This window comes from Spermophilus citellus (genome assembly GCF_964194105.1).
Source record: "Spermophilus citellus genome assembly, chromosome: 17".
Classification (NCBI taxonomy): domain Eukaryota; kingdom Metazoa; phylum Chordata; class Mammalia; order Rodentia; family Sciuridae; genus Spermophilus; species Spermophilus citellus.
Window position 1 is genome coordinate 19414011 of NC_138199.1, and position 27145 is coordinate 19441155.

Sequence of the window (27145 nt, forward strand, 5' to 3'; positions counted from 1 at the left end):
TAAATTTTGTTTTTGTGTTGGCCTCTTTTCTGCCTCTTTCAAGACATTTGGTGTGGAGAGTACTCACACTGTTCTCTGAAGAGCAAATCTATGTTATATCAAATGCCTTCAGAACAGAAAAAGGAAAAGAAAGGGAAAATAATATTACTTTAGGTAAGATTTTTGTTCTTCAAATTCTAGTATGGAAATAAACCACATTTGTTAAAATGATTTATTGACTTTTTTTAGAGAGGCAACTGGGCTAAAGCATTTCATTCACACTAGTTTTAACATTAGAGTTTATTTCACTTGCACCATATTGCTATAAGAGTTTCAAACACCCCCAAATGCTATGACACACAAAATCAAACCAACCACATTGAGATTTTCTTAATATCACCCACAATGCTCTTCCTCATCAACTCCACCATCACTGTTTTTCTTGACTTCATCGTCTTAATCATCCTAAGAATGATATAGAATGAATCTTAATAATAGTAATAATAAATTTTTTTTTTAAATTTTGCTTTTTTCATCAAATAGGTTCCATTTAGTTTACTATATCAGTTTTGATACTTTAAATTACTTTTTGTTTCTTTTCTTCTTTTTCTTTTGCAAAATCTCAGCAAAATCAAACAGATCATGTTAGTAGTTTATCACTTGTCATCTAATGATGATAGCACTTGAATGAAAAAGAAAGTTAAGTAATATTTTAAATGAATAGATTGCAGTAAAAGATTACTTATTTCACTCAACACAAATGAACTGGGTGTAATTATATTATCAGGAAGTAAAAATAAACACTACGGAAAAATAAACACCATGCTTAGAACTCTGAGTAGAATGGATTAAATCTTGCCCATGTTAATAGAATGAATGGGAAAAAGAGAATTCAATGCAAACAAAGCTACATTTATGAATTTCCTTTTAGGATGAGGGACAACATACTTGAGGAACAACAGAAAACCTAGACTTCAAAAATATGTATGAGATTTTAAACATGCCCAGGGATCATGAGAAGGAATCAAAGATAACTTGAAATTTCTGGATGGTGGAACAAATGGAAATTGGTGGTAGCATTAAATAAAATGTATAAATTAAAAGGTTGAAATTGATGAAATATAAAAGGCATAGTAAAGAATCTCAGAGCCAAAAATTAATTTTTTGACAACATTGAGAATAACAAATCAAGTTAGCGTCAGAAGAATTCACATGTCAGAAGCATTATAAATAAATCATAGATCACATCTGCAGCTCAGCAGACATTATAAGGGTAATAAGGGGATATTATCAATAATCTATAGCAAAAAAGTTTGAGAAATTGAATAAACATTTAAATATAAAAATAGGACTCAAAAAGAAATGGAGGGTTGTAATTATATTATAGTGATTAAATAATCTGCAACCATATTTTAACACATCTTTCTACAAAGAAAACATGCCCAGGATTTTTCTGCAAAGAAAACATGCCCAGAAAAATGTGAAATTCTCAAAGTACATATTAATTTGATCTTAAATTAGTTTCCCCTGAATAAATGATCACTCCACATTATTTCATAGTTCTAATAAAAACTTGATTGGCAATACTAGAAAAACGATGTGAGAAATGCCAATTGCAGACTTACTTGATTTATGAATACAGATACAAACATCCTGAGTAAACACAGTAAAACTTCCAATAAGCCAATTCATAAGTGACAACCATCCTTAGCTACCTCCATTACTTCATGAATGAGAGATAGTTAAACCCATAACTGTCAAGGAGCAAGAAGAGATGCAGAGAGAGGGAAGTGGCCTTCTAAATATATGCCAGAAAACTCTGCTTAAAGATACATACAGCATGGAAAGATTAGGTATTTGTGAATTTAGAGTTTTCCTAACTCTTGATCAGTCCAATGATACACACTTTAATGAACTAGGATATACTCAAATTTTTGGTATTGTCTCAAAAGTCCAGATATTTGTCATTTTTAAAATAAAAGAGTACTATACACTGTTTGCATTCACATTTAAAACTGATCCTAAAACCACTGTGATGTGGTACTAATGAATTTTGGTCTCCATTTAAATGTTGTGGGAAAGTCCCTCTACAACTCTCTGCTGGTTATCTGTATAGGCTTTCTTATATTATTTTTAAATCTTATTTTATCAGTAAATTGAAGACTGCAATGTAGTTCTTAATTTTTTTTTAAGTTATATTTGGACAAAATACATTTATTTCACTTATTTATTTTATATGGTGCTGAGGATCAAACCAAGGGTCTCACATGGGCAAGGCGAGTGCTCTACCACTGAGCCACAATTCCAACCCATGAAATGTAGTTTTTAAAGTAACACTTAGAAAATTGGGATTTTTCTTAAGGTCATATAAATGTTTAAATATATTTTTTAAAATAGCTCTGTTTGGAGAATAAAAGAAGAATGTAACCACCTCAAGAGACATTGAAAAAGATTTTGATAAAATTTAATATATATTTATAGTTTTAAAAAATAAACAAAAACTATTAGTGAAAAAGGAACTTTAGGAGTTAAATTTCATGGAACAGAGATTTTGTCCTATTCCATTTAAGAATATATCTCAAGCACCAAAAATAGTTCCATGCACATAAAGATAATAAGTTAACTTTCAATGGAATGAGTAAAAAGCAATTTTTTTAAACATGGGAAATAGTATCTATAGAATTTTAAAATATTAACAAACAAATAATAACCTAAATGATTAAATGTTATAATCATTCCCTTTAAAAGGGTGAATGATAATTATTACAATATTCTGTATTTCTTCTTTGATTTTTCACTTCAGGCTTTATGTAGCACAGTTTGAAAATAATACAAAATACATACATAGGAAATGGAAAGAAGAAAATAAAACTGTCATTATTTGTCATTAATGATTTTCTACAAGGAAACAGAGATAAATTACAATTTACTATAAATAACTGAGGATATTAGAAAGTTCAATGGATATAAGATTTAAAAAGCCAATTTTGTTTTTGAACACCAGCAACAAATATTTCAACCACAGATTATGTGATATAATTTACAATAGCAATAAAGCTGTGTTTTATTTGGAAATAAATTTAGCAAATGATGTGCACATTTTTTTAATAAACAGTGAAACATTTAAAGGGCATTAGAAAAGAGATAAGAAAATAGTGATCTTATGTTCAAAAGTTTTAGTAATATATAATGTCAGTTTTCTTCAATTGATCATAGAAAAATTCAAGTTGATTAATAATATACTCCTGATATATATTCCAACACCATCTCTGTAGCATTTAGAAATTGTTATAAATTTTATATTTAAAAAAATCACACAACTAAGATAGCTTGGAGAAAGATTAAGAAAAGGAGTGATGGACTGCAGCTGGTTGTCTCTTGAAGTTAGATTAAGACGCATAGTATGATATTTGTATAAAGATAGAAAAACTGATCAAGACCAGAAATAGATGTACTCATATATAGAAATCTGTGAAACATATTAGGAAAGAATTATTCGATTAAAAAAGTTCTAAACAGTGGTTATTGAGAAGTAAAAATGACATTGGAAGCCTGGCACATATCTTTTAAAAAGTTTACATATGCTGTTGGATACTGTCTGGGCTTCCTGGTATTCTCCATGGGTCAATTTGTTCTATTTTTGCTGACAACATATTTTTTCTTAGAAAGATTTATACTTTGATATCATTTCTTATCTTGTATTCCAGGTGCTTGGCTTCCTTTCACACTTTATTTCTCAGTTCAAAAAGTTGGCAATACTGGAAAGAATATCCTTCAAGAAAGCAATACCACAGTGGAGTATCATTAATTACTTTTAGTTTGAATTCTTGTGCAGCATGAAGTACATAGTATAAAGGAAGATTGATAAACTAGGGTTCATGAATTCAGGAGGGTCTGTAAACCTCGTGAAATTTCTCTTTTATATGACTGATCATCTTTCTAGGCATACACAAGGTAATTTTGATGTAACTTGGACCTATTGGATATCAGTTTGTTCATCCCGCACTAAAATATTTTAAGGCATTGTTCTTATTCTTAGCTTTCCAGTTGCTCTTGTATTTCTCTTATAATGAAAATATAATAATAATTTCATCTCCCATCTAAAATAGCATTTCAAAAGATTTATTCATCCTCTATTCAAAGACATAGCACCATTATAGTGGCCCCAATTTCTTTGGTAGTGAAATGTAAGGGAGAATAAACCTGTTCCTAGATTTGTTGTTAACTCTAGCATTCAGTTTCTTTGCAATATAGTCAGTATTTATTCCTCGTGAGATTATTTGCATCAACCTCAATAAGTAATTCATGTTAAAATCAGTAATATGTGCCATTAAAGAAGATGGAATGCGTATCTGAATATTTTTCTATTACCTAATGACTTTGGTGTGAGAAAAAATACTGATAATGAGTATTACCTTGTGATGGCTTTTGCAGCATCTAAAGCTACAGCCTAACATCATGTTTCTTGCAAATAAAATGAACTTGAATATAGTCATCACTAAAAATGTTTACTTTTTTGGCAAGTTGACAGAAGCATGGAATCTGCACACAGTTTATACATTCATCAGATTCTTTGGAATGAGAGAAACACATGATTGAAAGAAGCTTACACTTGTTAATAAAAGTGCATGAATTTTGGAAATTAGAGAAGATATTAGTACTGAGACCTCAAGTAATTTCATGAATCCAAACTAAATTAACTTCTCTGAGCTCTTTGCACCTTTCTACAATTAATCTATTTCCATGCTGTATCTAGGAGGCCACAAGGATATTTTTGTCTCTTGTAGTTATCATAAAAAATAAATGATTGTAAACTTTTGATAAATGTTGTAAAATATTAGATGACTGTGTCCAGATTGCTTTAGATTGATGTCAGCTTCAGAACTGCCAGGGAGTTGGCAGGTAATAACTGTTGTGACATTCCCACCGCATTGGAGAATGAAACAATCAACTGGCAACTCTGAAGACAATGATCTCTATAAAACCCAATTAGTGAGCTACTTGCCAAATCATGCATCTTGATGAAGGCTGATGACATTTTTCAGATATCCTGTTGCAAAAGAGAACTTATCCTACGCCAGCTTTCTGGCACATGTTTTAACAGAGTAATATTGTATATGGGAATACATTCAAATTCTTTCCAAAAGTTTGTGACATACCAGATGCTTGGGCAAATTTAGACACTTACAACATGGATTGCTTTACTAATGTAAAAGGATGATCATTCTTCCCTGTGTAATTTTGTAGTACTAAATAACTCATTTTAACCCACATTTTAAATATTTACTAAGTTAAATGTATTCGTATTTTGAATGTGTTTTAATGATGCACAGATATAAGAATGTAATATCATTCTCAGATTCCATTGCACCTGTCACTTGGGTTGAAGACCTCTGAGCCCAGTGTTTACAGAAATACAGATAAGGGATCAGATGCTTTATCCCTTCACTTATTTATTAAAATTTATTTGTGGCAACATTGGTGGAACTGGAGATCATAACGTTAAGTGAAGTAATCCAGGCACAGGAAAATGGATACCACATGATCTCACTCATGTAAATTCTAAAAATTGATCTCATAAAAGTTGAGAGTACAGAGGTGGTTACCAGAGGCTGGGGACAAGGGAGGTGAGGGAAGGATAGAGAAAGTTTCACCAATGGTTGCTAAAGGTACAGTTACATAAAAGTAGGAAGCTTTAGTGTAACTATAAATATAAATCCTAGCAGGGTGACAATAGGTAACAATTATGTACTATACATCTGAAAATCCTGGTGAAAAGGGATCTTGAAATTTTTACCATAAAAATGATAAATATTTAAAGAGATAGATAAGTTGAGCCTTGTCTAAACACTATGCAACATATACATGTATTGAAACATTCCATGGTGTCCCATAAATATATATGATTTTAGAGAGAATAAAAAATTAAGTCTCTACAGATAATTATCTCAAGTCTGTGCATTCAGTGAATAATCAAAAAACCATCTAATGAATTACAGGAGCTAAGCTCTTGTATGTTACAGGTTTATTGATATTTTTTATCAGACACACAAATAATGTATTGCTATGTGTTAGTTATTCAAGATGATATTCAGAGTCACATAAACATTTTCAAATTAAGAATCAGACACCTGAAATTATAAAACAGAATAATGAGGAGACAGAAAACTTCATAAGAGATCCTTACATGAACTGGAATTCAAAGAGAGTTGGAATTTAGTTGTAATTTCACAGTATCAGAAAAATAATAAGAGATGGAACATGGTATGTTTAGATGAAGTTCTACTTAACATTTGCCTCACTGGCATGCCTAGACTGCCATGGATTTACAATAAATATGTAAATATGTGGGTGCCTTGTGAAGAAAAAAATAACATTAATATGTGAGACTAAGTGTTAATGGTGGGCAATTCATAGACCATTTTAAAACAACCTAGGTCAAAATTCCTTATAAAACACATCAATAAAATTAATATATCTTTAATGGAAGAGTTATAGTAGAATCACAAGTAGCAGTTTATAGAGAAAATTAAGGCAAAATAAACACAATAATTTAGTGAAATTACTATAAAAAACAAGGAACAAGGAGAAAATATTAGTAGATATATAATATTATGAATTTAAACAAAGGTTAGTCACAGAAAGGTATAGTGTGACAGAGAAAGAGAGGAAAGAAATGAATACATGTACGTTTAAATATATATAGTTTTGGGGCCATGGTTGTGGCTCAGTGGTAGAGCGCTTGCCTAGCATGCATGAGGCACTGGTTCAATCCCTGGCACCACATAAAAATAAACCAATATAATAAAGGTTAAAAAATAATAATAAAATAAATATGTATAGTTTTGAAAAAAGAAAATATTAATAGTGGTAATTGGAAAACAATTTTTATATATGTGACTCAAAAATAATTTCTTAATAAGTTAATAAATAAGAAAAATTGGCAATGAGCAAATTACCAACTGGTGCAACTCCATGAGTGCAAAAAAATTCAAAAACTAGAAACAGTTAATGAATACATTAAACAACTCAATATGATTTCTAATTAAAGAAATGCAAATGGAAGTCTAATATGTTACTTGTGGGAAAACAAAGATAGAGAAACTTTCTGGAGGGCAACTTGGCATCGTTTATCCAGATCATTAAAATACCCATAGTCTTTGACCCAATTTTCCATGTTTAGTCATATATCCTAAGGAAATAATCAGAGATGCTCATAATGAATTATGCACGAGGATGTGTATTGCAGCATTATTTATGGTAGCAAAACCTTGGGACCAAGAATGGTATCCAATATCAGAGAAATGGCTGAGAAAATCACTCCAAATTACAACAAACCAAATAACTTGATGCAATGCTCTGAATTCCTCAGACAAGTTTTTACATACTAAACATATTATAAAATTCATCAAAATTAAAATACATAATGGTAACAGTCAGATGTAGATAATAATTTTTAAACTTATGAATCTACACACAAAAACACACATGCATACATATCCCTGAAAGAAAATACACAAAAATATTAGCATGCTAATATAACATTTTAGAATATAATGTTATCATAGTCATCATTATGAATGATGACTTTCTTTTCTTTGTTCATTTAATAATGATTTGTATTAATGTTATATTAATTATATGTTAGAATAAAACAAAACATTAAAAAATGCCTGTGTGTTCCCATTTTCAGATGTTAAGCAATAAAAAATACCCTTAGATGAGCAAAAGATGAGTATGGTATTAAAGTCATGCAAAGTGAAATGAGCTGATTATTATTTTATTGAAGAAAGTATAAATATAACAGTACACACTGGCTACTCCATTATGGAAAATTATATAAAGCAATATTACAACATATTTATTTTAAATCACCAATCGTAATAATATTAAAAGCAACTAACACTTTGGAGATTTATCTAGTCATGTAAACATGATGATGGTTATGGTTTAATAGTGTACTCCAAGTGATATCTATATTCCACTTTGAATTATAAATATAAAAATACAATTATTCAAGTGTCCATCAAACATTTATCAGTACTTAAATATGTACTAATATTTGTACATTAAATGATTGAAAATGTATCTCCAATAGCAATGTACTGAAATTATATATTATTTTGAATACATTGAAAAATCATCACTTAAAAAATTAAAAATGCATTCAAAAGTATTTATTGCATTAAAATAAAATCATTTATTAGTAAAATAATTAAAAGAAATACAAAATTTCAAAGTTCAATACAATGAAGATAACTGACTTACTCATATTAGTGCCACTTAACAAGTATGTTTTTGAAAAAAAAATTTGTGGCTTAATTAGTTATATTTTTAAAAGATTTTATATGAGTATTTTTTTATATTGAGGAATTTTCCACATATACATATGCATTTTTTTATGTGCTCAAATCTGTTCTGAGGAAAAAATAAAGAACACTATAGTTTCATAGTGGAAGAAAAAGGAATTCAAAGGTTAAATCATTGGGACATCTGGAATAAGATTGTTTTAGCTACAGAAAATAGCAACTGCAGGTCCCTTGAGGTGGGATTGGATTGATGTGTTTTAAAAATTGTGAAGAGGCATGTCTGGGTAAAAACACTGGTAAAAGAAAGAAAATAGAAATAATATCTTCATAAATTTTCAAGGAGAGATGGCTTAGGCTCCTATAGCTAGGACGTTGACTTTCCTCTGATTAAGATAGAAAGTCATAGAAACTTTGTACATATTAGGCATGATCATTGATTCTGAAGGAAAGGTTCTATTGGGTGAAACATGGTCTGCATAATGAAAACCCATACTTAGACTATCATGATTAGGCAAAATATTATGGTTGCTTAACCATAATGAGAGTAATAAAAGAGCAGACAATGGGTGTATTTCAAAGTAATTGACAAATTCATAGTAAAGTACATGAGAAAGAAAAAAATAAGTTACATTAAGAGCTATACAGACCAGGGGCTCAGGAGACTCAGTGGTTAAGTACCCCTGGGTTCAATCCCCCCACACAGCCCCCCCAAAAAGAGTTATACAGAGTCATCATATATTATTAATAGAAATGACTGTGTTTAATATAAATTCAGCATGGCACAAATACTTTGTTAGCCCTCCATGGAGAGGTGGATTATGATCCTTTGCTGCTGGAGTTTGGGCAAGTTTTATTGATGTGATGGAAAAATAAAGGGTGATGGAAGAGATATTCAGGGAATTCTAAGACTGAACTCTGTGGCCTCACGTCTTCCACCCCAGAGTCTTAACACTAATTTGATTAGTTGCTGGTCCTCACATGAAAAGTCCTATTACACAGAGAACTCCTTACTATGAGGATGCTCAAGCTGGTCCTTTAGAGAGAACCCACAGAAAGAAACCAAAGAGCTCAAATCTGTTTCCACTTTTCCAACACATGAGCCAGAAACATGAATAAAGAAGTCTTCCAATGACTTGTGCCCCAGATGCCATCTGTAATTGTGTGAGAGTTCCTGACAGGAAACACCCAGCTGAACCTACTAAGCTGAGCCACAAAACCATGAAATATAAAAGACTAAAAATGGAAATTAGACATAAAGAGACATTACAGAAGAGGATATACAGGTATATGAAATGGCCAATAGGTATATTTAAGACAAGCTCAACATCACCAATCAAGAGGTAAAATGCAAATTAATCCTCAATGAGATATCACCCACTCCCCAAAGAATTGCTATTACCAGAGACCAAAGACAACAAGTGCAGGTAAGAATATGGAAAAAAGGAGACTGTGTAACACACTTCATGTGGCTCTGTGGAGTTAAGTTACACCAGAGAACTTTTTACAGACTCTGTCATCAAGTCACTGGAAGTCTTGTGGAAAAGACAATAAACACACTGATGTGAAAGAATATGAGTACAGTGCTGCAGAAGCCACCACAGAAGAGCCAAAGTAGTCTTAAGCAGTAAATGGAAGCTTTCTGGAGAGAAGTAGTCTATGATGAAATCTGGAAATTAAGTATATGCAAAATAAGTGGTGCTGTAAAGTCTCTCTCTCTCTCTCTCTCTCTCTCTCTCTCTCTCTCTCTCTCTGTGTGTGTGTGTGTGTGTGTGTGTATGCAAGGGAAACCTATCAGGAAAATTAATTCAAATGAAGAAATAACATGGGAGTGTTTTGCAAAATGGAAATATCCCATTGAAATTGAAGTAGCTTTAATTAAAACTATTATTATTATCAAAAGGAGAAGCAGCAAGAGTTAAAAATGAAGAACCAGTGGGAGGCTGAGGCAGGAGGATCTCTAGTTCAAAGCCAGCCTCAGCTATTTAGTAATGCTCTAAGCAACTTAGCAAGATACTGTCTCAAAGAAAAATTAAAAAGGACTAGGGATGTAGTTTAGTGGTGAAGCACCCAAGGATTCTAGCCCTGGTACCAAAGGGGTGGGGGAGAATGAATAAAAAGGAAGAACAAGGAAGATTGCCATGCCCTCTGTTTCTGAAAATCCACACTATTCTTTCACTTTTGGATACAAATGCATAGCACCCTGTTTTACAGGTCTCCTATGTTTACTGTTTTCTTTAATACACAGGTCATTTTCACATAATCCAAATTGTTTTGATTTGTCACCCAATCACAAAGTGGGTAATTTGAGTTGTTTTAATTGGAATGAGTTACGCTTTAAAAACAAAATATGTGACTTGTAAAAAGTTTCACTAATTTTTATGTGTGCTGCATATTTGTGTCTGAGTGTATGTATATGTGTGTGATTTTCTCCCTTATTCTAACAAAGCATTCACAATTTGGAAATAATCCACTTCATAGTAGCTTTTCAATACTCCCAAGGATTCTCACTGGGGAAACTAAAATCTACAGACATATACAATACACCAAACATCAAACTGCTATGTAATTTCTTACTTCTGTCATCACAGACACTACTGTAAAACCAGGGACATCAATGGCAATAGATGCAACACATCTTATAAATTTCAGAGCAGCATTCATTTTATACTTATTGTACTTTAAACATCAGAAGATACAAGAAATTATCTTGTGAAATAGGATGTAATAAAGTAAGAAAAAGCCTCATGCGGAGCGTTTTATTATAATTGGTACTATAATACAGATTAATATGTGTCACATTAAAATTTAAAATTCTAGAAATAAAGTATATCAAGTGGGATATTGTTTTAATAAACTATTGATTAAAAATGTTCTTCAAAATGACACACTTTAAAGTAGAACTACTTTAATAAACTTAAATTATGCATCTGTGCTCTGTACAGAGTGTATGAGGGCTTTTAAACCATCTAACCCCAATCTTTCATTTGTTCCATTTTAACTTGTTTTTCTCTATGGATGTTAAAGCTGAATGAAGAACCATCCTACATTCTTTTTCATCCACCACTTTTTCACTTTAAGCAAATCAACCGTCTCCTTAATTAGGACTTCCAAGTGTAGAATGTGGTGAAGTCATTAAAAACATTTGGCAGGGATTTTAAGCACTAAAAATTTTTGGGTAAAGCATTACTGAACAATTATCACCAGATGGTACCTGTCCTTTTTCAAATTTTGTGGGAAATTCCTCACAGTCTTTCTCAGTAGCCTATCCAGCATGTCTATCCCCATGATGAGAACACTGTTGTTTCTAGATTTCTCAAAATATGTTTCTTGTAGCACCTGTGTCAGAGTCACTGGAGGTGTTTATTAAAAATTCAAATTGCAGAGTCCAATCCTACATCTACTTCATCAAAATCTCTGGTGATTTGATAAAAGCATATGCTAATTTAATAAGCTCCCAAGGTGATTCTTATGCATGAGAAAGTTTGAGGACAGTGTTCTAGAAGTACAAGATCATGTTCTATTCTGCTTCATCTTTTCCTGCCCTCAATCATCCCTTTGGACGCACACACAGATAAATGAAATTTTGTGATTGCTAGCATGTGCAAGCTAATGCTATGCCATTAGCTAGCAATTCCTCATTTTGAAGAAGTTCTATGTCAGTGAATCTGTAATCAGGCAAGCATGGTATAATGAAGTGTTTTATTTTATTTTTATTTTAGTTACATGAAAAGTTTGAAATGTTTAAATGGAAAATATAGATATTTTACTATAAGTAGTGCAATTTTTAACTGGGAATATTAGAAAATTTATTTTTAATAATTTGCCAGTTTGCAAAGTTGTACTTAATCTCCCATTATATTACTATATATACATACATATAAATGTGTGTGTGTGTGTGTGTGTGCATTCTGTTTCTCCCTTTTTTCCCCTGACTTTTTAACCTTCTATCCCACAAACACATACTCACTGTTTTGAGATGCCAGATAATTTGTTTCCCTTCAGATCTTAAAGGTAGAATCAATGTTTAGCCATATATACATCAAAAACAATGACACTGTTCTTTGCAAACCTTCTTGACTATTTTATTAGAATAAATTTCCCCTTTTTCCTCGTCTGATAAGAGGACTCCTATCTTTTATATGTTCAACTATATACATAGCAAATATTATAGCCTCGGCAATTGTCTTTCATTTCTATTTGAAGAGTATATTAAGCAATCCTCAATGTTCAGAGTCTCAGTAAGCCTAAAAAAATACTTATTTATTTTTATTTTCTATGTTTCTACTCTAAGAACATAAAGTATATATTTTTACTAAAATATTTGCCTTGTTTTTTCTCATAGTGGACCACTGTGCATTTATCCTGATAGAAACATATGTCTTCTGTGCCATTAAAATTATTACTAACCTGTGGGAAACAGATTTGAAAATGAGCATCAAATTTTGGAAGCATTTGTTCATGCATGTGCTAAGTGGGCAGCTATGCAGGTCCTGACAGAGCTGAAAGTGGAATTATTGTGAATAATAAAATTCAAATGTGATTAAAATTCCACTGCCAAAGAGGACACTTTTTTTTCTTTTCTCAAGAATGAGAGAATTCTGTTATGAACTTCATCACAATGTTACCTTGAAAAAAATTACTTACTTTGAAAAGAAAATATTAAAAAAATATATGGCCATACTTAATGTGAATATCCTTCAAAACTACAGATTTTGAGTCAAGTAATACCACTGGCCATTTTAGGTAAATTTTTAGATGCAACAAGATTGTGTGCTATTTCTTCAGAGACAAATTTGAAGAAGAAAACTTGGAAGGAGGTTCAATTCCATCAAGAATTTAATTGTTTGACATCTATATTGTGACTATGTCATTGACATGGATGGTGAAATAAAACTATTGGGTTTATCTGAGCAGGAACTCCCTAACCTTCATTTCACTTTGACAGTTTATAATTCAATTTTCACAAATCCCTCAAAAAAACATTTGAAGAGGAATTATCATTTATTTATTTATTTTTCATTCATTGGGTAGTTATTCATTCTTATTAAAAACAATTTACCAACATCTATGGATAAAACTGCAACACCTTAACCTCAAGGACTTTCTAGGTTGAGCGGAATGAACACTTGCTTCAAAATGCTCTTTCTTCTGACCTGTGAAAAAGCATGTACTTATTTACTTTTCTTTGGTCATTTGGCTGAATTCAAGCTAAAATAATTTCAAATGGGGTTTGAGAAAAAGTAAAAGGATAAAGGACAATGATTCTTTCATAATTAAAAGAGGGTTCTGAGGTACAAAGATGTGACCGACTATCCGAGACAAATTTGTTAATTTGGAAAATGAGTCATTATTTGGACCAACATTTGGTCATTTTCTTTCATAGTTAGCTTCTCGACGTATTCTCGACGTAAGATCTTTAAGTGTGACCAAAAGTCCCTTTAACAATTTCACCTACTAACAGAAAGCCAGCCTTGCCAGAGTTGCCTGGAAAAGCAGCTTTAAGATAGGGTTTCCTGTGAAAGTTATTTATAGAAGCTGTGTTCCCAGGAGATAAGGAATGAGGAAGGCAGGTCAGGGCTGAGACAGCTAATCAAGGATTTGGTCTTGGCTGGAGTCTACCTTGAGTTCAGTCCCATGGGCAGATCTGAAACCCAAGTTACAACTCAGAGTTCCTCTCCTCTAGAGACAAGGAAGGAGAACATCTTGCACCCTTTTGTCAATTTATCACGAACAGCATCTATTACATTTTGGTCAACTGAAGGAAAATCTCCACAGAAAGGAGTGACATTAGTGCTCAACTATCAAAAATCTAAAATGAACGGATGTAAGAGTCTGGTAAAGTGGATCTGTAAAGGGTTGAAACAACCCAGCAAGAAAATATGAAGATATGAAAGCAATGAGGGTAGTGTTGAAATACAGCAGGTAAAAGGAAAAAAGACAGGAAGTAAGATCAAAATGTATGGAATGTTTTGAATTGAGGAAAGATGAGGCAGGATATATGGAACTGAAGTTTTAATCTGCTACAATGTATACTTTTATATAAATTGTGGAGATGGGCAGGAATCTCAGATCACCATTAGATTGAGTTCAACAGATATAGAAAAATGGGAGAGGTGCAGATATTGAGATGGTAACAGTGTAGAAGAATTGATGAAAAAGAGAAGGGTCTGCACCCCAGCAGCAATAAGCACACCAAGGCCCTGATCTTGATTTATAATATTACTCATCAACAAAAGCAGCCAGGGCTCTTTGGAGAAATAGTTGACTCTGGTCTGGGACAGACAATGTAAAAGGTAAAGCTGAAGTATCTTATAGGTTTATAAAGTAAATGCTTAAATCACAAACACAAAATGAAGTATCATTGGATTTCAACTCAAGTATAAAATAAATATCCATCTACTTATACAGACATGAATAAATGACTCAATTAATAGATAAATGAAGAATAATAGTCAAAAATCCAATGTGAAAAACTTTAATTTCTGTAGATTGTGATGGTTAATTTGTTTCAAGTTGACTGAGCCATGAGGTGCCCAGATATTTGGCTAACCTTATTCTGATTGTGCCTGTGAGGCTATCTTTCAATGAGATGAACATTTGAACTAGCAGACTGAATAAAACAATAAATTCACCCAGTGTAGATTAATATATATTTGGCACCATGGTCTAGTGAACTTGAGACATAAAAATATCTAGTTGTACCAGGCACAGTGGTGCACACCTGTAATCCCAGTGGCTTGGGAGGTTAAGGAAAGAGGATTATAAGATCCAAGCCAGCCTCAGAAATTTAGTGAAGCCCTAAGCAACTTAACATGACAAAAAGGTGGGGATGCTAAAGATGTGGTTCAGTGGTAAGTGTCTCTGGGTTCAATTCCTGGTACAAAAAAAAAATACCTAATTGTGATAAAAATAGACTAATTCAAATTAAGAAAAAGTCTTCAGAATATCAAATTCATACTCCTCAAATACTTCAAATATGTCAATAACAAAGAAAACAGGAGGTATTTCTACACTGAATAGTAACATCAGAAGGCATGTTGACTAACTCCAATGTGAGATATTACAAGATTAAAAGGATATTAGAAAAAAGATAAGCAAATCTGACTAAATATGAACTGTAGTTAATGATGATATATGGATTTTTATTAATTATATCAAATGTAGCATACTAATATAAAATGTTACTAATAAGAGGAATGACATTTAGGGTATATGAAACTCTTTATACTAATCTATTTTTATATAAAGTTTAAAATGTTATAAACTTAATATATTGATTTACAAAATAAAAAAGAGAGTTATTACCTCAATTATATACATATATATGTATATATATTATAAAGAGAAAGTAAAGATAAATGTTATATTTGTAGAGTTTTTGTTTTTACTATGCCACATGCAAAGTTTTAATCTGATATAATATATTCTAGTTTAAATTAGTTTTGAAATAAAGCTCATGCTGAAAATTATAAGTAGAGTCAAGTTTCGGTGTTTGAACACATTGGAAAGTACACATGTATTTGCAGAATATAATGAAACCTACATCCTAAGTATCGTAGTTTCTTTCTCCTAGTGACACTTAGGTACAAAGAATATGTGGAAGAAAAAGTTATATATTTAGATTTTTTTAAAAAATATGCATATGTAGATAAAAATAGTTTGGGACAAATTCAAAGTGGTTTTAATGATGTACTGTGAATTCACAGTTGAGTAGTGTATCATTTATTTATTGTTGCATAATACTTTCACATATAAAGGTTGAGGAAAAAGTCATGTTTCTCATAAATCAGCAGTTTGCATAGAGCTCAATAGGTATACTTGTTTCTCCTTCTTAGCAGATATGGTTCAACAAGTGAGGATGTCTTACCACTATGACTGAAAAATTAGTGCTCTCTCTCATCCAAGGGCACTCCCTTGATCTGAGGTTACAGATTGTGTTAGCTAGCAATCTGTGACAATAACAAAATAACTGAAATAATTAACTTATTTGAAAAAACTATTTAATTTTTCTCATGGTTTTGGAGTTTCTAGTCCCAAGATCAAGGGACCCATTTTGGGGAGCCTTTACTGAGCATGGTGGATTGCATTAGAGGGAAGTGTATGGCAGAGAAAAACTCCTTCATCATTCAGGCAGCAAAGCAGAAAGCACAAGAGGAAGAGGCTATAATCCCATAATCCCTTTCAAAGTCATGTCCCCATGACCTAAGAACTTCCCACGAGACCCTAATAATTCCACTGCCTCCCAATCATTCAACATCCAAACTATAGCAGAGAGTTTTTTTTCATTCCATGTAGTGTTTAAGAAGAAGAAAGATACAATGATATGCTTGTCAAAGTCACATAAACACATGCAATTTTGAGATATCCTATGAAAAATACTATAATTAATAGATAGTGTTAAAAAAGGCAGGATGCAAATGATAAATGTAGACAGAATACAATGCAAGCAAAGGCAGGATATTTCCAATGAACAGAAATAATTGCAGTAGAAATAGTAACAATGAACTGGAAACAAGTTGGGATGATAAATTTTGTGTAGAGAATAGGATATTTGAATTTATGAGACTGAAAACAGTGTGCTGTCAATGACAAGGTCAAGTGTTAGTTTATCAGTGATTGGCTAAACTTGCATGGGAAATTAGTTATTTTAAAAAGGAGGTAAATAAGCCACTCAGCTAGAGTATTGCATGAGTTCCATGTCTCAAAGTATGGTGCCCTGTGCAAAAATAATAATGTGTGCTGGGTTTCACATTACTTATGGAATTGGTTTGAGTTACCAGAAAGTCAGTAGTTGGCAGCAATGATGAGGAAGAGAAAAAGATAATCAAAAGGCATGAGATTTAAGGAATAGGGTTCATATAACAAGACAAAGAACAATGGAATGAAGATGGCATTTTTCCAGAAAATGATAATGAAGAACAGAGTTCACATCTTTGGAACATGGAATGCATGCAGAGAGGGACCTGGACTCAACTAGGCTGCAAGGAAATCAGCGTTGAATGGTATTCTGGTTTTAGCCAGAGCCAGAATAAGGAAGAACCACTACCTTAAATATTTCAAAACAAAGGAGTGTAATTTGATAAAGAAAAGAGTCTCAGATGTACAAAAAACATCAGTTCTATTAGTATGGGAGTAAAAAAGAACATATATACTTAAGTCACATTAATAAATACACTAGACATCAAGGAAAGTACACAGTTAACAAAGAGCAAGCAGATATCTGAACTTGGGTGATCACCAAGAGTCACAGCTCTGGGAGGGATAGATTCATTCTTCAGCATCTCATGGAAGATGGGGGCTGGCATTGCATGAGTTTTATCCGTGTTTATGCAGGATGTAAAACACTATCATAAAAGAAAAACACATGCATTGTATATACCACAGTGGAATTAAACTATAAGCTAATAAGAGAAAAGAGCTACAAATCCCTAAATATGTATAATTAAAAAAATACTTCTAAGTACAACATTAGTCAAGAAACAAGTGTCAAGAGCAATTAGAAATGTTTTAAACTGAACAAGAATAAAACTACAGTATAACAAACTGTGTTGGATGTAATGGAAGAAGTTTGGTGAGAAATTAATAGCCCCAAGTGCATTTGTTAGAAAATAAGAAAGATCTAAACACAATACTCTAACTTTCATATTAGATTTAGAGAAAAATACTCATTATAATTTAAAACAAGCATAAGAAAATATAAAACTCAGAGCAGAAATCAGTGAAATCACAAATAGGAACACTATAGAGAAAAACTGTGTGAATTATGGAACTGGTTCTTTTAAAAGGAAAATAATATTAATAAATTTCTAAGCAGGCAATCTAGAATAAAAAGAAAAAATATACAGATTACTAATACTGAAAATGAAAGAGTAGCCAATGAACACTAAACTGTTCCTATAGGCATTAGAACAATAATAAAAATATTATAAACAAATTGGCATCAACAATTTTCATAAATTAGATTAAATGTGGCAACTCTTCAAAAAACATAAACACAACTCACAAATAGCAATGAGGAGTTAAAGGAATGTAAAATCTACTAAAGAATTGAGTTAACAACTATATTCCAAAAAAAGAAGGTACCAGTTCAATTAAATGAATAGCGAAAGATCTTAATAATCTTCCTCCATAAACGTATGAAAAGAGGCTCAATAGCAGTTTTTTTTCTTTTTTTAAAAAGAAAGTAAAAATTAAGACAACTATGAGATTTCAATACAGCAATTAGAATCACTGAAGTCTCACACCAACACTACTATTTGCTGGTGATGAGGCAGATAAATGGAACTCTTTGCTGATGAACATGCAAAATAATTTGAAAGATAGTTTAGCAGTTTCCAAAACGATAAATCATTTAATTTAACATTCATAGTCCTATGTACTTATGCAATTATTTGAAAATTTAAGCATATACTGAAACATAAACACAAATATTTATGGCACTTTAGCAATGGTTCAGCACCCAGATTCATCAAAGATGTCCTTCCAAAAGGAACCCGTAAACACCCTGTGGTATAGTCATACAACAGAGTATTATTCAGTGATTAAATAGAGCATTAAATGAAATAAAGCATACAAAAATACATGATTCTGGTTATATAAAATTCAGTTTGTGGAAAAATATCCTGTGTTGTAGAAACTCGTAACTTTGGAGAGAGGAAGGACAGAGATTGTAAAAGATAGAAGGGGACCACAAGAATTACTTGTCTGGTGTTCTTCCTTGTCATAGGTTGTTCTTCCATGAGTACATTAATTTTTCAAGAATTAACTTATCCTTGTATTTATGATTTTCTAATTTTCCATATATAATATTTATTCATACAAAAGGTTAAAAAAAGATTTTATTGGCTTTGTGTCCATGGGCAATTTGCTAACATCTGCCAGTCTGGATTTGTTTCATGTGTAAAATTGTTATGATAATATAAAGATGATTTGAGGAATAAATAAATGTGAAAATTTTGGCATAAAGGTAAACAAACAAGCCGGGTGTGGTGGCACATGCTTGCAATCCCAATGGTTCTGGAGGCTGAGGCAGGTGGATGAGTTCAAAGCCAGCTTCAGCCAAAGCAAGGGACTAAGCAACTCAGTGAGACCCTGTCTCTAAATAAAATATAAAATAGGGTTGGAGATGTGGCTCAGTGGCCAAATGCCCCTGAGTTAAATCCCTGGTATCCCCCCAAAATATAAAAAAAATAAACAAACATAAAACTTTCAAATAAAAAGTGCTACAATTTAAAACTCAAATGTTATTCTAAACATAAATATATATTTAAAACCATATTTTGTAGTAAATCTAATGGTTCAAATTCAAATGGAGTAGATGTTACTTAAATGAGAATTGTTTTGTCAGGAAACCTTTACTCTGCAAAATAAAGAATGTTCCAGGGCTGGGGATGTGGCTCAAGCGGTAGCGCGCTCCCCTGGCATGCATGCGGCCCTGGTTCGATTCTCAGCACCACATACAAACAAAGATGTTGTGTCCACCAATAACTAAAATATAAATATTAAAATTCTCTCTCTCTCTTTCTCTCTCTCCCTCTCTCACTCTCTCTTTAAAAAAAAAAAGAATGTTCTAGTTCAACAGAATTATTACATGCACCCAGAATAAAGTAATTAAAGGAACAATAAATCCCCCTGACTATCTAGAGCTTAAGTTCTACTGAGAAGACTGTAAGCATAAGAAATACATTTACATTGTATGTTGTAAGGTGAAATTTGGTAAGGGAAATCAGATAGGATAAAATGAATCTGTTTCTCAAAAGTGAAAATGAGTAATAGTTTAAATAAAAGGAATAAGTAAGCATTACTAGAAATAAAAACTAAAATAAAAAACATGGTGTGTGTGTGGAGGGGGGTGTGGTGTTTGCCAAATCTTAAAGTGTTAAGACATATCGTAGGAAAAAAACAATGCAGTCCAAGAGGACAATGATTGTAAAGGTCTGAATTCACAGGATCTTCTGCAGAATTAAACAAAGAGATATTAAGAATAGTTCTGGAGCTTTGGATTGAAAATTTCAAGAATACAGTTACTATTAACTCAGATAGGAAAGGGTAGAAAAAATCTTTTCCAGAAGTGCTCAAATTCAAACAAAAGTTGGGGTTGTTGAATATTGCTATGCATGATTTCTTATTTTGCTTCTGCTAGAAAGGGACTAGTATGGAAGTTCGTTGAATTAAACAAAGGGGAATGAAGGGAAAGAGGGATGGGAATAGGAAAGACAGTGGAATGAATCAGACATAACTTTTCTATGCTCATATATGAATACCAGCCAGTGTAACTCTAATCATATACACTTACAAGAATGGGTTCAAAATTGGAGCGGGTTGCATTCCATGTATGATTAATATGTCAAAAAACACCCTCCTGTCATGTATCTAAAAACAGCAAATTAAAAAAAAAAAAGAAAAAGAAAAGGTATTAGACTTACTTTTCTACCATAATGCTACAATTTTGAAAGGAAAGTACTTTGAAAGGGCTGGTATGGAAGGTTTGATAATAGTCTTGGCCTTCACCATATAAAGTAAACAAACTCATTTGTGAATGCTTTTACTGTTTCTCAACATTTTTGTAATACATAGGAAGCATCCACCCTCATTAACCCTAAGTAATTAGTTTATATTTCTCCTCCTAGGTCCAATCCTTCAATTGTGCGGACAGATTCAACAGGACACTCTGAGGCACGTGGTGGGCTGATGCCCACCCTCCCTACAACATTTCCACTCCCATTAACAGGATTTTCCCAAAGCCACAAAGACTCCCCCAATACCTAGGTCCTTGCTGATAGGGAGAAGTCTCAGCTTCTCAGACGAAGCTGTCATTTGAAATTGTCTCCTTCCCTAAGACAACAGGGAGGCCACAAGAAGAGACTGACCCATTATGAGTGAGAAGGGAACTGGCCTTGGACCCTGCATTGTTTATCAGAGGACATAGAAGCCCAGGGAGGCTTTGCTTTCACCTTGCTCCTTTGCCTGCCAGTTGCTGCTACCGGCCTCTTCCCGCTCCTCTATGAAATTCTCACAAGGGATGACCAATTTAAAGAAAGCCTTAAAGATACTCCCACAAAACTTACAGTTCTGGGGTTCTCTCGAGAAGCCAGAACAGATTGCTTTGCCTAGTCTCTCCTCCACCATTACCCTGAAAGCAAACAAACCACCCAACAAGCATACACTCACAAACCCATTAGAAGATTAATAGCACATCAACAAAACCACATAAAAGGACATTCTAACTGTTACAGAGATGGGAATTTTTTTGTTCCTCTCCTTGAACAACAGATTGAGAATAAGAAATTATTACATAATTTCTGAGGAATCCAAATTGAGTTTCTTACAAAGTCAAAATACAAAAGAAAAAAGATTATAGATGAGGATCAAAAAAGAAGAAATGAAAAAAGCATTCATATTTATATAATATTTTCTTATAAAAATATAATTTTTAAGGAGATTATATTTTTAAATTATTTTCTAATCTTTTATATTTCTAAATATCACAAGAACATACCTAGATCCAAGTTTTTCCTTATCTAATTTCTAGCTCACTGTGTTCACTGTCAACCTAAGATCTTTCATCTTCATTTTTGGTAAGTGTACCTCCATTATTTCTCCAAATATTTTCTTCATTACATTTTGAATACATTTTTAAAAATGTTTTTGAATTTCATTACATGTGCATATAGGATTACTTGTTTTTAAATTTTTGATAGTTCTCTGAGACCTCATTGGAGTTTAATATTTAGTGAAATGTGTGTTCCAAGACTTTTAAGGTACATGTATTGTCTATTGCATCCTTGTTCTAAAATAGTGACTTTTAGATCTGATAACTGTGTATTCAAAACACTTAAGTTCCTACTTCTTTTAAAAATCTATAAACTAACCACGGTAATTGGAAATTTTTGGCAATATTTATGGATTGATTGGCCAATATCTTCTTAATAAATATGTTTATTCATGAAATATACAGAAATGTTCAATTTTAAAATACATCTATTTGTTAACTGTATATTTAAAATGTTATGTTTTATTATGCTGTATTTGACCATTTGGTCTACTCTCTGCTGTAAGTTTTAGAATAACTTTTTCATCTGGTACTTGTTATGTACATCACAAGCACTCTTGCAGGGTTCTTAGCATGTCTTAGGATGAGAGTGAAAATTGTGGTCTCTGCTTTCAGGGAGTCCAGACTTAATAATAATGTGGTAAAATAATATGAACAAGTGGGTTTTACATTGATGTTTGAAAGACTGAACAAAAAAAAAAATAACCATAGATATATGCCATTTTCCATCTAGTCACTTCATGTGACAAAAAGAGACATAAAGAATATAAACCTTCATTTTCACATCATGATCTTCTGTTATATGTGAAATAAACAATGGAGTTATTTTTTTAGGACTACAACTCCATTGGACTCCATATGAATATTATAAGATGTAAATTAAAATGGAACCCTAGCCTAGCAATCTTAATGTGTTTGTTTTAAGTTTTATTAAAAACACTATATACAAAATGTGAAAAAAGTATTTCATTAAGCTTAATATTTTGATTTTTTTATTATTATTTCCTCTGAGAGTTTTTGAAGGATCAAATCCAGCTCATTATGTGGAGATATGAATATATGATCTTGCATATACATATGCACAATAAAGGAGAAATCCTCTCAATGGACACTTTTGAGGACACTAAAATAGAATTATTTATTCAGTGTTTTTTTAAGAGTTAATCTTAAATTTTTCTCAAATTAGTGAATAGAACCATAAACAAAGAAAAATGTCATTTCTCAGAGATCTCATTATAAAAACATATATCATGTTTCACATATTGTCTTTCTTATTGGGACTACAAAGCCTAAAATTATCTATTATAAAAGACAGAGTTGTTTGTTCTTACATATTCAAGATAAAAATAAGTCATATCTACTACTTTGTGTCAACAAATTGCATTATAAGACTGTCTTTTCAACAATGAATAGATTTTGAAGAAATCCCTTCTGAGTGTACATATTCATGCATAAATTTCCTTTTTATGAAGAATTTATTGAAATGTTTTATGTATGAAATACTCTAGCAGGCAGGTACATGCTAAGACATCAGGTGAAAGACAATAATTATCCAAGATATTTAAATGGGATTATTAAAAAGAGAAAAACTTTAACACAAACTCATCATGACTTTTTAAAAAATGGCAAAATCATAACAATCTCACTACTTCTCAGTTTCTTAAAGTAATAAAGCTTTACTTTATTGTTCTTTAGCCTAACCAGTAAGAAATAAGCATTAGGAGGATAGGAGACAATTTCAAGTACTAATGATAAGCTGCTTTAAACTTGAGTGTGTTAAATTATGTATGCCACATGAATATTTCTGTGTATTCATACACAAATTAAATCTGATATCTAATAAGAGTTTCTCATAATTGAACACAAAAGTTATAAGTAATACATGACTTTTTAATAAATATAACACATAAACAGATGTTAATAACTTGTTCCTAATTGCATAATATATATCATTTAGTTTTGTCCTTGATATTTTTGCCTCTCCGGTAGCATTGTTTTAATATACATTTTAGCAAACACTTTTTTTTGACTTATTTCCTCTTTGATGTATATGGTGGTGATTTCTTCTTTGCACTTTTATTTTTTTTTTCATGCAATTACCTGGTGAGAAATTTACCTCTTTTCCTGTTTTCCATTAAGAGTTACTCTACCCATCTCTAATTCAGATCAAATTTGTCTTTTCCAAAATGCCTTCTTTTTTCCACCCAATTCTTTTCTTTCCTATAAGAGTAGTGTGTGTATGTGTGTGTGTGTGTGTGTGTGTGTGTGTGTGTGTGTGTGAAGGAGAGAGAGAGAGAGAGAGAGAGAGAGAGAGAGAGAGAGAGAGAGAGAATTCCCACTATTTGCCATAATTTTTACAACCTGTAACCAAGATCTGGCCATGGAACTGACCATTTTTATTTGTTAATGAGATTAAAAACCACTTGAAAGCAAATACAGGTCAGATGAATTATTAAATTCTCAGCACAGTCAGATCCAAATGTTCAAACTGGAAGACCTGCAGTTCCCAAGAGGGTCGGTGCTTTGGTTTTTGTGGAAAATGTGAGTTATAGTCTTGTATAACTAGCATCAGTATCTTGCACAGATTCAGTTTTAGGAAATGTCTGCTATCCTTTGATAGTGTTCTAGCAGTCAAAATTATTCAGCTCCTGGTATCAGAAAATCCCCAAATTATGATTAACAGCAAATTCTATCAAATAGAGGAATTATAGAATATTATTTCTGTCTTTAATTAATGTGAAAGCTTTGCTTTTGACAGAACAAAAGGGGATACTACTCTCAAAGCCTGATTTCACATAAGGTAACCATTTTAGTTGAGAAAACGAGCATGATCTAGTAAAGTTTGTCATGACCAAGGTATTTTTAAGAGCTTAAGATCTAATATATGTACATTGTTTTAGTAAACTTTTTAACCGATGTGACTAATAGGTCTGACAAGAACAATTTTAGAGGAAGCAAAGTTTATTTGGGGGCTCAGTTTCAGAGGTCTGGCTCCATTCTGGCCCCAAAGACAGCTGGCTCCATTCCTCAGAGCAGAGCATCATGGCAAAAGAGCATGGTGGGGAAAAGCATCTCACATGACCAGAAAGCAGAGAGAGATTCCACTTCCCAGATACAGAATAAATACCCCCATGTCACACCCTCAATGCTCACTTCCTCCAGCCACACTTTACCTGTCTTCAATTATCATTCATTTAATCCCTGCCAGGGGATTGATTCACTAATTAGGTTATAAAAACCTCATAACCCAAATCATTTCAACTCTTAATGTTCTTGCATCTCACACATGAGCTTTTGAGGGAAAACTCATTTCTAAACCATATATGCACACACATGAATTCTTCTGTCCTTGTTTTAGGAAAAAAAAAATCGAAGGTAAGAAATTACAAAAAAAAAAAAAAAACCTCTAAAATTTTTGATATCCTAAATGTATAGTTTCCCTAAAAATGCTACATTTAATTACTACTACCTTTTTGTATGTGTTTCATATTATCAGAAAATGGCATACTGGAGATGAAATAATGGAAATTTCCATTTTAACATTAGAGTTTCTAAAAATAAGTTACTACATTAATGTAGATCAAAAATCTCTTTTACAAAACTCAGCCATGCTTATTATATTTTTTATGTTAAACTTAACAGTGAAATTGCTTTTTGCCCTTCAGTATCCAAAATATCATCACTTATAACTGTTAATATTTTAATCATTTTTAGTAGTACATATATTCTTTATTTAAAGTATGTATACTATTTAATTGATGATATCTGTTGATGGATTTCCCACACAGTAGGCTACTTTAAGGAACATGTCCAAACTAAGCATTCATACTTGATAAAAGTAAAACTGACAGCTGTGAGAGAGAGAGAGAGAGAGAGAGAGAGAGAGAGAGAGAGGAAACACATGGTTTTGTTTTAATTATACCAAAAGGAATCCTTCTCTTTCACCAGCATGAGGAGATAATGGCATCCTATTACTTGAAAAAGTCACATTTGTAAAAGAAAATTTAAATTTAAAAAAATAGTTCTCAATGGACCTTTATTTTATTTATTTATATGTGATGCTGAGAATCGAACCCAGTGCCTCACACATGCTACACAAGTGCTCTACCACTGAACCAACACCCTACCCCCAGAATATTCAAATTTTAAAGAATTAGAGACTGATACATTCTCTTCACACAATTCTAAATTCTGGTAGCCATTCTCAGCCACCAGGACCTTCCATATTTTTCTTCTTTACATTGTAGTTAAATACATGACAGTATTAAAAAATATGCATGTGCTACAAACCACATTTTTGTAATAAGAGTTTCCTTTGCTCTGATTTTCCTTGCCATTTCTTAAAAGTTCCAAAAATACAGGCTCACTTAAGGATGATTTTATATGTTAAAAAACAAAACAAAACAAAAGATGCTTTTGATGTGTAACAAAGCCATTAAAATCATGTTTCATTAGTAATTCCTGGTCCTTTGGAAGTCCGAAAAATATAACTCAGCTTTATTTGTAGCATTTTGAGAGCAGTTCAAAACTGCTGTTGACTGTTGTTTTAGTCAGTCTTTTTTTTTTTTATCGGCAGTTTCTAAAGGAACCAACCCATAATTTTAGAGGAGGAAAAATTTATTTGAGGGCTCACGGTTTTGGAGGTCTTAGTCCATAAAAAGGACAGCTCCATCCAGGGCTCCAGGTTAGGTGAGGCTGGACATCACAGAGGGAGAGGGTGGTGGAGGGAAGAAGCTCACATCATGATAATGAGGAAGGAGGGAGAGAGAGAGGGAGAGGGAGAGGGAGAGGGAGAGGGAGAGGGAGAGAGAGAGAGAGAGGGAGAGGGAGAGGGAGAGAGGGAGAGAGGGAGAGAGGGAGAGAGGGAGAGAGGGAGAGAGGAAGAGAGGGAGAGAGGGAGAGAGGGAGAGAGGGAGAGAGGGAGAGAGGGAGAGAGGAGAGAGAGAGAGAGAGAGAGAGAGAGAGAGAGAGAGAGAGAGAGAGAGGCTCCAGCTGGCCATTATATACCTAAACCAAGCCCCAGTTACCACCTTCTGCAGCCATATAACTTCAATTACCTACAGCTTCAATTACCACTCAGTTAATTCCTATCAGGGGATTAAATCTCTGACTGAGTTAAGACTCTTACAACCCAATCATTTCTCCTCTGAACCTTCTTGCACTGTCTCTAATGTGAGCTTTTTGGGGAACACTTCACATCCAAACCATAACAAGTATATTATGGACAGCAATGCTGTATGACCTTCACCATTTTGAAAAAGACACTCTTGAGAAATTGACGCTTAAGAAAGTTTTCTTATCCATC